At 48.1% G+C, this 13,659-nt stretch overlaps 1 pseudogene; it reads left to right on the forward strand.

Annotated features, from left to right (window-relative positions):
* Nucleotides 1–999: 999 nt before the first annotated feature.
* The window catches only part of LOC135531179 (plexin-B2-like), a 55,931-nt pseudogene continuing 43,271 nt past the window's right edge, over nucleotides 1,000–13,659 (forward strand).

Below are 13,659 nucleotides of genomic sequence, written 5' to 3' on the forward strand. Positions count from 1 at the left end.
ATGCACTGACTGTGATATGTGGTTGGTCTCACCTACCTTAGTTAAATGCACTGACTGTGATATGTGGTTGGGTTAAATGCACTGACTGTGATACCTACCTTAGTTAAATGCACTGACTGTGATATGTGGTTGGTCTCACCTACCTTAGTTAAATGCACTGACTGTGATATGTGGTTGGTCTCACCTACCTTAGTTAAATGCACTGACTTTGTGATATGTGGTTGGTCTCACCTGCACCTTAGTTAAATGCACTGACTGTGATATGTGGTTGGTCTCACCTACCTTAGTTAAATGCACTGACTGTGATATGTGGTTGGTCTCACCTACCTTAGTTAAATGCACTGACTGTGATATGTGGTTGGTCTCACCTACCTTAGTTAAATGCACTGACTGTGATATGTGGTTGGTCTCACCTACCTTAGTTAAATGCACTGACTGTGACCATGTTGATATGTTAAATGCACTGACTGTGATATGTGGTTGGTCTCACCTACCTTAGTTAAATGCACTGACTGTGATATGTGGTTGGTCTCACCTACCTTAGTTAAATGCACTGACTGTGATATGTGGTTGGTCTCACCTACCTTAGTTAAATGCACTGTGATATGTGGTTGGTCTCACCTACCTTAGTTAAATGCACTGACTGTGATATGTGGTTGGTCTCACCTACCTTAGTTAAATGCACTGACTGTGATATGTGGTTGGTCTCACACTACCTGGATAGTGCTAAATGCTTACTGACTGTGATATGTGGTTGGTCTCACCTACCTTAGTTTGCACCTGTGATATGTGGTTGGTCTCTGACCTCACCTACATAGTTAAATGCTGACTGTGATGTGGTTGGTCTCACTAAGTTGCTCTGCATAAGAGCGTCTGCTGAACAGAAGAGTCGTCCTGCTGTAATGTTATTCAATAGGCTGCTCTGACTTGTATGTATTTTCCTTAATAGTTCTTCTGCATCGACCCGGCCTCTGTCTTCTTTCTGCTCGTGTAACGTAGGTGTTGAAGCTGCACCTGTCGACCAGTCCAGAGGTGTACGGCCGCGCCCCTGGGGAGAACACCGGGGACAAGGTCAACAAGAACCTGCTGTTTGACACCAGCCTCACACACCTCTACATCACCACAGAGAAGAAGGTGAGCCGTGATCTTAACGTGGAACTTTATTCCATAGCGTAGATTTTCATCAGTGTGAGGCGTTCCTTGCATTTAGGTTCGTACCGTATCAAAGCCGTGTTTGAATCAGCCGTTTATGTTTGCTCATAGATCACCAAGGTGCCAGTGCAGGCCTGCCACCTGAAGACAGACTGCCAGTCCTGTGTGGCACAGGAAGACCCCTACTGTGGCTGGTGTGTGCTGCAGGGCAAGTGAGTACAGTCCCAGTTATAGCCAATGTTCCCTCTAAGCAGGGTGCAGCTCCTCTCGGACTGTCGCGCAGAAGAAATACCAGCCCGCGCAGAGATTCAACTTCACTCAACTTTCTAGACTTTCAGTTAACACTATCAATGTTTCCCTTTACTGTGGGAGTTGTGATTGAATCCACGCTTTCAATGCAACATACCGAGGCAGAACGCACGGTGTCGGATTCTATTACATGGACAGGCACGGCTGAGCTGTACTCTACACAGACTGGTGCTCCTTAACCAATCACAGCTGCATGTAGCCACATGTGGCACATTTGTTCATGTTCTTTGCTAGTTAGTGAGTTATTATCCCAGTTATAGATCATTTGTAGTCAACGATAGGGGACGATAGGGGACGATAGGTGAGGGATTGCTTCCTACAGGAGCACACAACCTGTACATTTCTAGCCATCTTTAAAAAGCCAGTCAGGTGATGAGATTTGTTTTTGTCTTAAAGGGGCAGTGTTGTATTTTGAGACAGGCTTGAATAAGCCAAGTAGCCAATAGGCAGAGGGTAGCATAATTTGTCTGATACTCTGTAATAATGGTATGGGAATAATAATGCATTTTATTTAGAAAAGTGCTTTTTGCATCAACACAACATTTTCAGTCCCTCCTTGTCTGAAGGACAAGTGGATGGACAGGTTCATGTCAAGCCCTGCATGTTTTTTCAGAAGTCTCATGGAATGTAGACCTATATTGAACACCACACATTAGCTGCAACTGTTGGCTGAATGATAGAACAGCTATTTCCTTGTTAAAATGTGTGGTGTTCAATGAATTTTCTCCATGTTTTTGATGGTAGGCCACTCTGGTAGGCCTACATTATGATCAAATATTCACAGTAGCCTATATAGTCACTGTTTAAAACTGTAACTTAAAGCAGGTACAGCCTCCATGTTCACAGTAATGTGCGCTGGACGTCAGCAGACTTGAAATTTGCTCAGAGACAATTATTTGGGGGAACATTGGTTATAGCTGTAATATTTCCTGCTGCTCATTGATTTTTTCAATTAATAATATAATGTAACTTATAAATGTCTTATGAGCTTAGTACTGATTTATCCTGTTATAGATGGTCCAGGACTATTTTCTCTCTTGAGCTCCTATCAGTGAGGAACTGGGCCTGGATACAGGTACAGACTCCTGGTTAGCTGTGGTCCAGACTCCTGGTTAGCTGTGGTCCAGACTCCTGGTTAGCTGTGGTCCAGACTCCTGGTTAGCTGTGGTCCAGACTCCCGGTTAGCTGTGGTCCAGACTCCCGGTTAGCTGTGGTCCAGACTCCGGTTAGCTGTGGTCCAGACTCCCGGTTAGCTGTGGTCCAGACTCCTGGTTAGCTGTGGTCCAGACTCCCGGTTAGCTGTGGTCCAGACTCCGGTTAGCTGTGGTCCAGACTCCTGGTTAGCTGTGGTCCAGACTCCTGGTTAGCTGTGGTCCAGACTCCCGGTTAGCTGTGGTCCAGACTCCTGGTTAGCTGTGGTCCAGACTCCTGGTTAGCTGTGGTCCAGACTCCCGGTTAGCTGTGGTCCAGACTCCTGGTTAGCTGTAGTACAGACTCCCGGTTAGCTGTTGTCCAGACTCTCCTGGTTAGCTGTGGTCCAGACTCCGGTTAGCTGTGGTCCAGACTCCTGGTTAGCTGTCCAGTCCTGGTTAGCTGTAGTCCAGACTCTGGTTAGCTGTGGTCCAGACTCTTGGTTAGCTGTGGTCCAGACTCCTGGTTAGCAGTGGTCCAGACTCCTGGTTAGCTGTGGTCCAGACTCCGGGTTAGCTGTGGTACAGACTCCTGGTTAGCTGTGGTCCAGACTCCTGGTTAGCTGTAGTCAGACTCCTGGTTAGCTGTAGTCCAGACTCCGGGTTAGCTGTAGTCCAGACTCCTGGTTAGCTGTAGTCCAGGGTTAGCTGTAGTCCAGGGTTAGCAGTAGTCCAGACTCCGGGTTAGCTGTGGTCAGACCGGGGTTAGCTGTGGTCCAGACTCCGGGTTAGCTGTGGTCCAGACTCCTGGTTAGCTGTAGTCAGACTCCTGGTTAGCTGTAGTCCAGACTCCTGGTTAGCTGTAGTCCAGACTCCTGGTTAGCTGTAGTCCAGGGTTCCAGACGAGGGTTAGCTGTAGTCCAGGGTTAGCTGTAGTCCGGGGTTAGCTGTAGTCAGGGTTAGCTGTAGTCCAGGATGTCCTGGTTCTTCTCCTCCAGGTGTACCAGGAAGTTAGCTGTCCCAGGGTTAGCTGAGGATGACCAGGGTGGCTGTGGAGTCCAGGGTTACCAGCAGTGTGTTCAGATCCTGTTTAACCCACCCAGGGTTAGCTGTAGGAAGACCGAGCAGGACTCCTGGTTAGCTGTACAGTCTGCGTTCCCTGTCATTGGGCTGTCTTTCCAGTGTGAAAGATCCCTCATCTGTTGTGCTGGGTTTGCTTCATTCTGAATTCATTCATCCTGAGTCAGACTCCATGTTAGCTGTAGTCAGACTCCTCCCTTCCAGTGTATTTTCTCTCTCTCTCTTAGCTGTACACACAGGGTTAGCTGTAGTCCAGGGTTAGCAGTACACACACACACACAGGACATAAATTAGTTTTCTGGGAGCAGTTCTGGATTAATGAACTGTGTACATTTTAAACTGTAGGAATATCAGTCACTTCCTGTAGTCCTTCATTTCATCTGTAGTCCAGGGTTAGTTTTTGTCCAGACATTCCTGGTGAGCTTGAAGGCCAGGGCTAGCTGTAGTCAAGACTCTTTGCTGTTCCAGGGTTAGCTTTATTCCAGGCTTCTGTAGTCCAGGGTTAGCTGTAGTCCAGACTCCTCAAAAAGCTGTTTTGGCCAGGGTTAGCTGTACATCCCCTCCCTCCCCAAGTCGGCCCTTCTGACATTATCAAGTGGGTTAGCTGTAGGACACTAGTGGAGCTGTAGTGTTATAGGCCGGGGTTAGCTGTAGGCCCTCCCTGAGCTGTACATCCGGGGTTAGCTGTAGGCCGGGGTTAGCTGTAGTCCTGGTTAGCTGTAGTCCGGGGTTAGCTGTAGTCCAGGGTTAGTGGTAGTGGGTTAGCTGTAGTCCAGGGTTAGCTGTAGTCCAGGGTGTGATGGGTTCTCTTCTCCTCCAGGTGTAGCTCCAGGTGGTAGATGGGTCCTGAGGGCTGGATGACAACACGTGGCTTAGCTCCTTGGGTGGTAGATGGGTCCTGAAGGCCTTTAACCCCCAACCTCAGCTGTAGGAAGAGATGGGTACTGAATGGTTGAGTCCTAACCATGTCTAGCTCCTGTCATTGGTAGATGGTTCAGTGTGAAAGATCCTCATCTGTTGTGCTGGGTTTGATGGGTTCTGAATTCATTCATCCTGAGTGTAACTCCTAGTCAATTCCTTTAAGCTCTGCTCCTTCCAGTCATTTCTCCTTTCTCCCACACACACACACACACACACTACACACACACCTTAGCTCCACACACACAGATGGGCACTGACACACACACACACACACACACACACACACATACCAGGGTTTCTGCTAGATGGTTTAGACAGTTCTGGATTAATGAACTTGCTACATTTTAAACTGTAGACCTGAATATCAGTCACTTCCTTTATTTCACTTCATTTCATCTCAATTCTCTCCAGGAACTTGAGTTTTTGTCCATAACCATTCCTGTGACTTGAAACATAATTGCATTTCCTCAATGGACCTTTTGTATTCAAGAGGAAGTTTATTCTCTTGGTTCTTCTCTCTTGGTTTCTGTGGGTTCTCTCACACTCCTCAAAAACCTCTGTTTTTGTCCTGTCCAGGTTGAAATCTACATCCCCTCCCTCCCCAAGATCGGCCCTTCTGACATTATCAAGATGCAGGTTTGAATACTGGACACTAGTGGAGCTGTGGTGATGGACCAGAAGGTCACTGTGCCCTCCCTGACCCTGTGAACATCCTCTACACCTGACAAGCAGGGTGAGTCCTCTGAATACTGGTCCCTAACCCCGGTCCTTAGCTCCTTGGGTGGTAGATGGGTTCTGAATACTGGTCCTAACCCCGGTCCTTAGCTCCTTGGGTGGTAGATGGGTTCTGAATACTGGTCCTAACCCGGTCCTTAGCTCCTTGGGTGGTAGATGGGTTCTGAATACTGGTCCTAACCCGGTCCTTAGCTCCTTGGGTGGTAGATGGGTTCTGAATACTGGTCCTAACCCCGGTCCTTAGCTCCTTGGGTGGTAGATGGGTTCTGAATACTGGTCCTAACCCCGGTCCTTAGCTCCTTGGGTGGTAGATGGGTTCTGAATACTGGTCCTAACCCGGTCCTTAGCTCCTTGGGTGGTAGATGGGTTCTGAATACTGGTCCTAACCCCGGTCCTTAGCTCCTTGGGTGGTAGATGGGTTCTGAATACTGGTCCTAACCCCGGTCCTTAGCTCCTTGGGTGGTAGATGGGTTCTGAATACTGGTCCTAACCCGGTCCTTAGCTCCTTGGGTGGTAGATGGGTTCTGAATACTGGTCCTAACCCCGGTCCTTAGCTCCTTGGGTGGTAGATGGGTTCTGAATACTGGTCCTAACCCCGGTCCTTAGCTCCTTGGGTGGTAGATGGGTTCTGAATACTGGTCCTAACCCGGTCCTTAGCTCCTTGGGTGGTAGATGGGTTCTGAATACTGGTCCTAACCCTGGTCCTTAGCTCCTTGGGTGGTAGATGGGTTCTGAATACTGGTCCTAACCCGGTCCTTAGCTCCTTGGGTGGTAGATGGGTTCTGAATACTGGTCCTAACCCGGTCCTTAGCTCCTTGGGTGGTAGATGGGTTCTGAATACTGGTCCTAACCCTGGTCCTTAGCTCCTTGGGTGGTAGATGGGTTCTGAATACTGGTCCTAACCCCGGTCCTTAGCTCCTTGGGTGGTAGATGGGTTCTGAATACTGGTCCTAACCCCGGTCCTTAGCTCCTTGGGTGGTAGATGGGTTCTGAATACTGGTCCTAACCCCGGTCCTTAGCTCCTTGGGTGGTAGATGGGTTCTGAATACTGGTCCTAACCCGGTCCTTAGCTCCTTGGGTGGTAGATGGGTTCTGAATACTGGTCCTAACCCGGTCCTTAGCTCCTTGGGTGGTAGATGGGTTCTGAATACTGGTCCTAACCCCGGTCCTTAGCTCCTTGGGTGGTAGATGGGTTCTGAATACTGGTCCTAACCCCGGTCCTTAGCTCCTTGGGTGGTAGATGGGTTCTGAATACTGGTCCTAACCCCGGTCCTTAGCTCCTTGGGTGGTAGATGGGTTCTGAATACTGGTCCTAACCCGGTCCTTAGCTCCTTGGGTGGTAGATGGGTTCTGAATACTGGTCCTAACCCGGTCCTTAGCTCCTTGGGTGGTAGATGGGTTCTGAATACTGGTCCTAACCCGGTCCTTAGCTCCTTGGGTGGTAGATGGGTTCTGAATACTGGTCCTAACCCCGGTCCTTAGCTCCTTGGGTGGTAGATGGGTTCTGAATACTGGTCCTAACCCCGGTCCTTAGCTCCTTGGGTGGTAGATGGGTTCTGAATACTGGTCCTAACCCGGTCCTTAGCTCCTTGGGTGGTAGATGGGTTCTGAATACTGGTCCTAACCCGGTCCTTAGCTCCTTGGGTGGTAGATGGGTTCTGAATACTGGTCCTAACCCCGGTCCTTAGCTCCTTGGGTGGTAGATGGGTTCTGAATACTGGTCCTAACCCGGTCCTTAGCTCCTTGGGTGGTAGATGGGTTCTGAATACTGGTCCCTAACCCCGGTCCTTAGCTCCTTGGGTGGTAGATGGGTTCTGAATACTGGTCCTAACCCCGGTCCTTAGCTCCTTGGGTGGTAGATGGGTTCTGAATACTGGTCCTAACCCCGGTCCTTAGCTCCTTGGGTGGTAGATGGGTTCTGAATACTGGTCCTAACCCCGGTCCTTAGCTCCTTGGGTGGTAGATGGGTTCTGAATACTGGTCCTAACCCCGGTCCTTAGCTCCTTGGGTGGTAGATGGGTCCTGAATACTGGTCCTAACCCCGGTCCTTAGCTCCTTGGGTGGTAGATGGGTTCTGAATACTGGTCCTAACCCCGGTCCTTAGCTCCTTGGGTGGTAGATGGGTTCTGAATACTGTTTTTAAGCCTGGATATATCAGTCTGTTTCTTTAACTAACTTGTCTTTGTCTTGCGGAACAAGGCAACGATGTGTTTTATTCAGTACAGAACCAGTCAGGTGACCGGGCTAATATTTCCTCTCAGAGCAGTGGACTGTGGTAACTGACATTCTGTCGTATTGCGTTCAGACTTTGTGACGGTGCAGGTGAAGATCCTGGTCAACGACGGCATCGAGGTGACGTCCAGCGAATACAAGTTCTACAACTGTGCCGCCACCGGCAGGAAGTCCAGGAACACGCCGTAAGTGTCGCCAGTAAAACCCTTATTGGTCACCAACCTTTTCTGAGGCAAGATCACTTTCCAAGCCGAGATCTACCACTCAGATATTCTTTAAAAACAGGACTTAATAATGTAAGCCTATAGAACAGTAACCTAATAAACACTGTTGTGTAGGAATGAGGTTTGTGCAGTAGGTCTAATACATTATCACAACATATTGGCTTTATGCCTTCCTGACTGTTGTTCTTCTCAGACCATGTTATATTTCAAAACTCGAGCTTTGATAACAGAATAGATCAGTTGTATCATTTGCGAGGCTCAGCTGAGCATAAATTGAAATAATTATCTTTTTTATTTTACTGGACTGATGGTCAGTCTCAGCAGAGGGAGAGCGCAGCAGGGCATCCAGTTCCTGCTTTCTCCTTTCCTCCGGTGAGGCTGACCAATAGAGAGGGGACACCTCTCATAGTCCCTGCTTTCTCCTTTCCTCCGGTGAGAGGCTGACCAATAGAGAGGGGACACCTCTCATAGTCCCTGCTTTCTCCTTTCCTCCGGTGAGGCTGACCAATAGAGAGGGACACCTCTCATAGTCCCTGCTTTCTCCTTTCCTCCGGTGAGGCTGACCAATAGAGAGGGGACACCTCTCATAGTCCCTGCTTTCTCCTTTCCTCCGGTGAGGCTGACCAATAGAGAGGGGACACCTCTCATAGTCCCTGCTTTCTCCTTTCCTCCGGTGAGGCTGACCAATAGAGAGGGGACACCTCTCATAGTCCCTGCTTTCTCCTTTCCTCCGGTGAGGCTGACCAATAGAGAGGGGACACCTCTCATAGTCCCTGCTTTCTCCTTTCCTCCGGTGAGGCTGACCAATAGAGGGGACACCTCTCATAGTCCCTGCTTTCTCCTTTCCTCCGGTGCGGCTGACCAATAGAGAGGGGACACCTCTGACCAATAGAGAGGGGTCCCTGCTTTCTCCTTTCCTCGGTGAGGCTGACCAATAGAGAGGGGACACCTCTCATAGTCCCTGCTTTCTCCTTTCCTCCGGTGAGGCTGACCAATAGAGAGGGGACACCTCTCATAGTCCCTGCTTTCTTCCTCCACTGACCAATAGAGGGGACACCTTTCTCCACCTGATGGCCAAACTCAAGTCGCACCACATTATTTCTGCCTCATGCTCCAATTCATGATGTTCCTATGACCAGAAAAGTGAAATATTCCTGGATATTGACATAGACTTGACGAGCTGCTAATAATTAAACAGCAGGCCTGTTGATACACGGCTACTCAACACGAGTGGAAGTAGGGAGATGCACATTTATGTTTTGTAAAAACTTAACAGAACTCACTCATAAAAACAGCGTTGACAGTACTGAATAGAAGCTTAAACTCCCCATCCGGATCCGGGATCGTGACTAAAGCCTCAGGCTCATTAGCATAACGCAACGTTAACGATTTCTGAAAATCACAAATAAAATGAAAATAATGCGCCTACTCTCAAGCTTAGCCTTTTCTTAACAACACTGTCATCTCAGATTTTCAAAATATGCTTTTGAACCATAGCAATTGACTAATTTGTGTAAGAGTATGCTAAGCTATCTTACCATTTTGAGTAGCATTTAGCACGCAACATTTTCACAAAAACCAGATAACCAAATAAATAAAATCATTTACCTTTGAAGAGCTTCGGATGTTTTCAATGAGGAGACTCTCAGTTACATAGCAAATGCGCAGTTTTTCCTGAAAGCGTCTGTGTGTAGGAGAAATCGCTCCGTTTTCTACATCGCATCTGGCTACCGAAACGAACCGAAAATTCAGTCACCTACAACGTCAAACTTTTTCGAATTAACTCCATAATATCGACCGAAACATGGCAAACGTTGTTTGGAATCAATCCTCAAGGTGTTTTTTCACATATCTCTTCATTGATATATCGTTCGTGGAAGCCTGCATTCTTCTCTGAATTCTGTGGAAAAATACTTGCAGCTGACTTTTGCGCACCAATTTCGGCGCAGGACACCGGGCGGACACCTGGTAAATGTGGTCTCTTATGGTCAATCTTCCAATGATATGCCTACAAATACGTCACAATGCTGCAGACACCTTGGGGAAAGGGCAGACTTACTCCTCTCGCATTCACAGCCATATAAGGAGACAATGGAAAACAGAGCCTCAAAAATCCTGCTAATTTCCTGGATGCCGTCTCATCTTGGTTTTGCCTGTAGCTCACGTTCTAGGGCACGCACAGAAAATATCTTTGCAGTTCTGGAAACGTCAGTGTTTTCTTTCCAAAGCTACCAATTATATGCATAGTCGAGCATCTTTTTGTGACAAAATATTGCGCTTAAAACGGGCACATCTTTTTATCCAAATGATATAGCGCCCCTAGAGTTTCAAGAGGTTAAAGAACTCACTCATAAAAACAGTGTTGACAGTACTGAATAGAAGCTTAAAAGAACTCACTCATAAAAACAGTGTTGACAGTACTGAATAGAAGCTTAAAAGAACTCTCATAAAAACAGTGTTGACAGTACTGAATAGAAGCTTAAAGAACTCACTCATAAAAACAGTGTTGACAGTACTGAATAGAAGCTTAAAAGAACTCACTCATAAAAACAGTGTTGACAGTACTGAATAGAAGCTTAAAGAACTCACTCATAAAAACAGTGTTGACAGTACTCTTAAAGAACTCACTCATAAAAACAGTGTTGACAGTACTGAATAGATGCTTAAAGAACTCACTCATAAAAACAGCGTTGACAGTACTGAATAGAGGCTTAAAGAACTCACTCATAAAAACAGTGTTGACAGTACTGAATAAAAGCTTAAAGAACTCACTCATAAAAACAGTGTTGACAGTACTGAATAGAAGCTTAAAGAACTCACTCATAAAAACAGTGTTGACAGTACTGAATAGAAGCTTAAAGAACTCACTCATAAAAACAGTGTCGACAGTACTGAATAGAGCTTAAAGAACTCACTCATAAAAACAGTGTTGACAGTACTGAATAAAAGCTTAAAGAACTCACTCATAAAAACAGTGTTGACAGTACTGAATAAAAGCTTAAAGAACTCATATAAACAGCAACTGCTTGCTGTATTCTTTGACAGTCTTTCTCTGGTTGTGGAGTTTGTCCCTTCAGACAAATGAAATGGTTGGAACCCTTTGCCTACCCAGCAGAACTGTACGATAGGAGTGCAAGGTGGTCGACTAGGAATGCCTTGAAGATGGACCCGTCGGTGACCACTGCTTTATGGAGACGACCCGTTAATGACGCTTTTCTGACAGTTATTCTGTTCAGTCATTTTACACGGAACACCTTTGGGGATTTCTGTTCTCATTGGCTATATAAACTCTGATTCCTTATCTCTTCCTTCTATTGGTTGATTGTCCCCAGGTGTATAGCATGTGTGACCAGTGAGTGGCAGTGCCAGTGGAATGCCCAGGACCACACCTGCAGTGACAGAGATGTCTCTGTAGATGGAGCTCACATCGTCAAAGCCCAACAAGTAGGAGGAAGCCCTGTCTCAGTGAACTACACAGTTTGGCTCAATCTCCTTTTGTCTTTCCACAACTCCTTGTGTCCTCTCTCCCCGCCTCCTCAAGAAGAAGGTCCAATACTTTTTGAAAAGCAGGCCAGAAGAGAGGATGTGAGGAAGTGAAGGAAGATTAATTGATAAAGAGCTATTGTCTCTGATCCAGCTTGTATCTGTTACTGACTTTCTGGCTTATAGGTGGCAACTGGCAAGCTCCGCCTGTCTGCCTGTCTGCCTGTCTGTCTGTCTGCCTGTCTGCCTGCCTGCCTGTCTGCCTGTCTGCCTGCCTGTCTGCCTGCCTGCCTGTCTGCCTGCCTGTGCCTGCCTGTCTGCCTGTCTGCCTGCCTGCCTGCCTGTCTGTCTGCCTGTCTGTCTGCGTGTCCTGTCTGCGTGTGTGTCTGTGTCTGTCTGTCTGTGTGTCTGTCTGTGTGTCTGTCTGTGTGTCTGTCTGTGTGTCTGTCTGTGTGTCTGTCTGTGTGTCTGTCTGTGTGTCTGTCTGTGTGTCTGTCTGTGTGTCTGTCTGTGTGTGTCTGTCTGTGTGTCTGTCTGTGTGTCTGTCTGTGTGTCTGTCTGCCTGCCTGCCTGCCTGCCTGCCTCTGCCTGTCTGTCTGCCTGCCTGCCTGTCCGCCTGCCTGTCCTGCCTGCCTGTCTGCCTGCCTGTGCCTGCCTGTCCGCCTGCCTGTCCGCCTGCCTGTCCGCCTGCCTGCCTGCCTGTCCGCCTGCCTGTCTGCCTGCCTGTATGTCTGTCTGCCTGTATGTCTGTCTGCCTGTGTGCCTGCCTGTATGTCTGTCTGCCTGGCTGCCTGTATGTCTGCCTGTATGCCTGTATGCCTGTCTGTATGCCTGTCTGTCTGCCTGTCTGTCTGTCTGCCTGTCTGTATGTCTGCCTGTATGTCTGTCTGTATGTCTGCCTGTATGCATGTCTGCTTGTATGTCTGTCTGTCTGTCTGTCTCTCTGATTAAACCAGCTACCTTCTGTTCTCCCTCCAGGCTGATAGCTGTCCTCAGTTTGAGAACCCAGATCCTCATCTCATCCCTGTAGGCTACCCCATCCCCATCAGCTTCCAAGGGAAGAACCTGGACATCTACAAGGTGAGATAGACACAGCTCTTAGGCTTGCTCCCCTAATTACACCATATTGCCTATACAGTGCACTACTTAGGGAATAGGGTGCCATTTGAGTAGGGAATAGGGTGCCATTTTGGGTTCATTGTAGGGAATAGGGTGCCAGTTTGGGTTCACTGTAGGGAATAGGGTGCCATTTTGGGTTCACTGTAGGGAATAGGGTGCCAGTTTGGGTTTACTGCAGGGAATATGGTGCCAGTTTAGGTTTACTGTAGGGAATATGGTGCCATTTCAGACACCTATTTAGTCATCGTCTATCATTGATGATTAACTTGGCTGTTCCTCTAATGAGAGTACATCCTCTTTTCTTCCTCATTCACTATTAGATCATGTACAGTACTGTTTATCTAATATGGTTCGTTGTGCCTGACAGCCTGACTGACTTCTACTCATTCTAATATACATGTTCTCTTGTCCTGTGTGTATCTCTGTCCCGTGTGTATCTCTGTCCCGTGTGTGTATCTCTGTCCCGTGTGTGTATCTCTGTCCCGTGTGTGTATCTCTGTCCCGTGTGTGTATCTCTGTCCCGTGTGTATCTCTGTCCCGTGTGTATCTCTGTCCCGTGTGTATCTCTGTCCCGTGTGTATCTCTGTCCCGTGTGTATCTCTGTCCCGTGTGTATCTCTGTCCCGTGTGTATCTCTGTCCCGTGTGTATCTCTGTCCGTGTGTATCTCTGTCCCGTGTGTATCTCTGTCCCGTGTGTATCTCTGTCCCGTGTGTATCTCTGTCCCGTGTGTATCTCTGTCCCGTGTGTATCTCTGCCCCGTGTGTATCTCTGCCCCGTGTGTATCTCTGTCCCGTGTGTATCTCTGTCCCGTGTGTATCTCTGTCCCGTGTGTATCTCTGTCCCGTGTGTGTATCTCTGTCCCGTGTGTATCTCTGTCCCGTGTGTGTATCTCTGTCCCGTGTGTGTATCTCTGTCCCGTGTGTGTATCTCTGTCCCGTGTGTGTATCTCTGTCCCGTGTGTGTATCTCTGTCCCGTGTGTGTATCTCTGTCCCGTGTGTGTATCTCTGTCCCGTGTGTGTATCTCTGCCCCGTGTGTATCTCTGCCCCGTGTGTATCTCTGCCCCGTGTGTATCTCTGCCCCGTGTGTATCTCTGTCCCGTGTGTGTATCTCTGTCCCGTGTGTATCTCTGTCCCGTGTGTATCTCTGTCCCGTGTGTATCTCTGTCCCGTGTGTATCTCTGTCGTGTGTATCTCTGTCTCGTGTGTATCTCTGTGTCCTGTGTGTATCTCTGTGTCCTGTGTGTATCTCTGCCCCGTGTGTATCTCTGCCCC

The sequence above is a fragment of the Oncorhynchus masou genome, unplaced genomic scaffold, assembly GCF_036934945.1.
Source record: "Oncorhynchus masou masou isolate Uvic2021 unplaced genomic scaffold, UVic_Omas_1.1 unplaced_scaffold_1540, whole genome shotgun sequence".
In the NCBI taxonomy this organism is placed as follows: domain Eukaryota; kingdom Metazoa; phylum Chordata; class Actinopteri; order Salmoniformes; family Salmonidae; genus Oncorhynchus; species Oncorhynchus masou.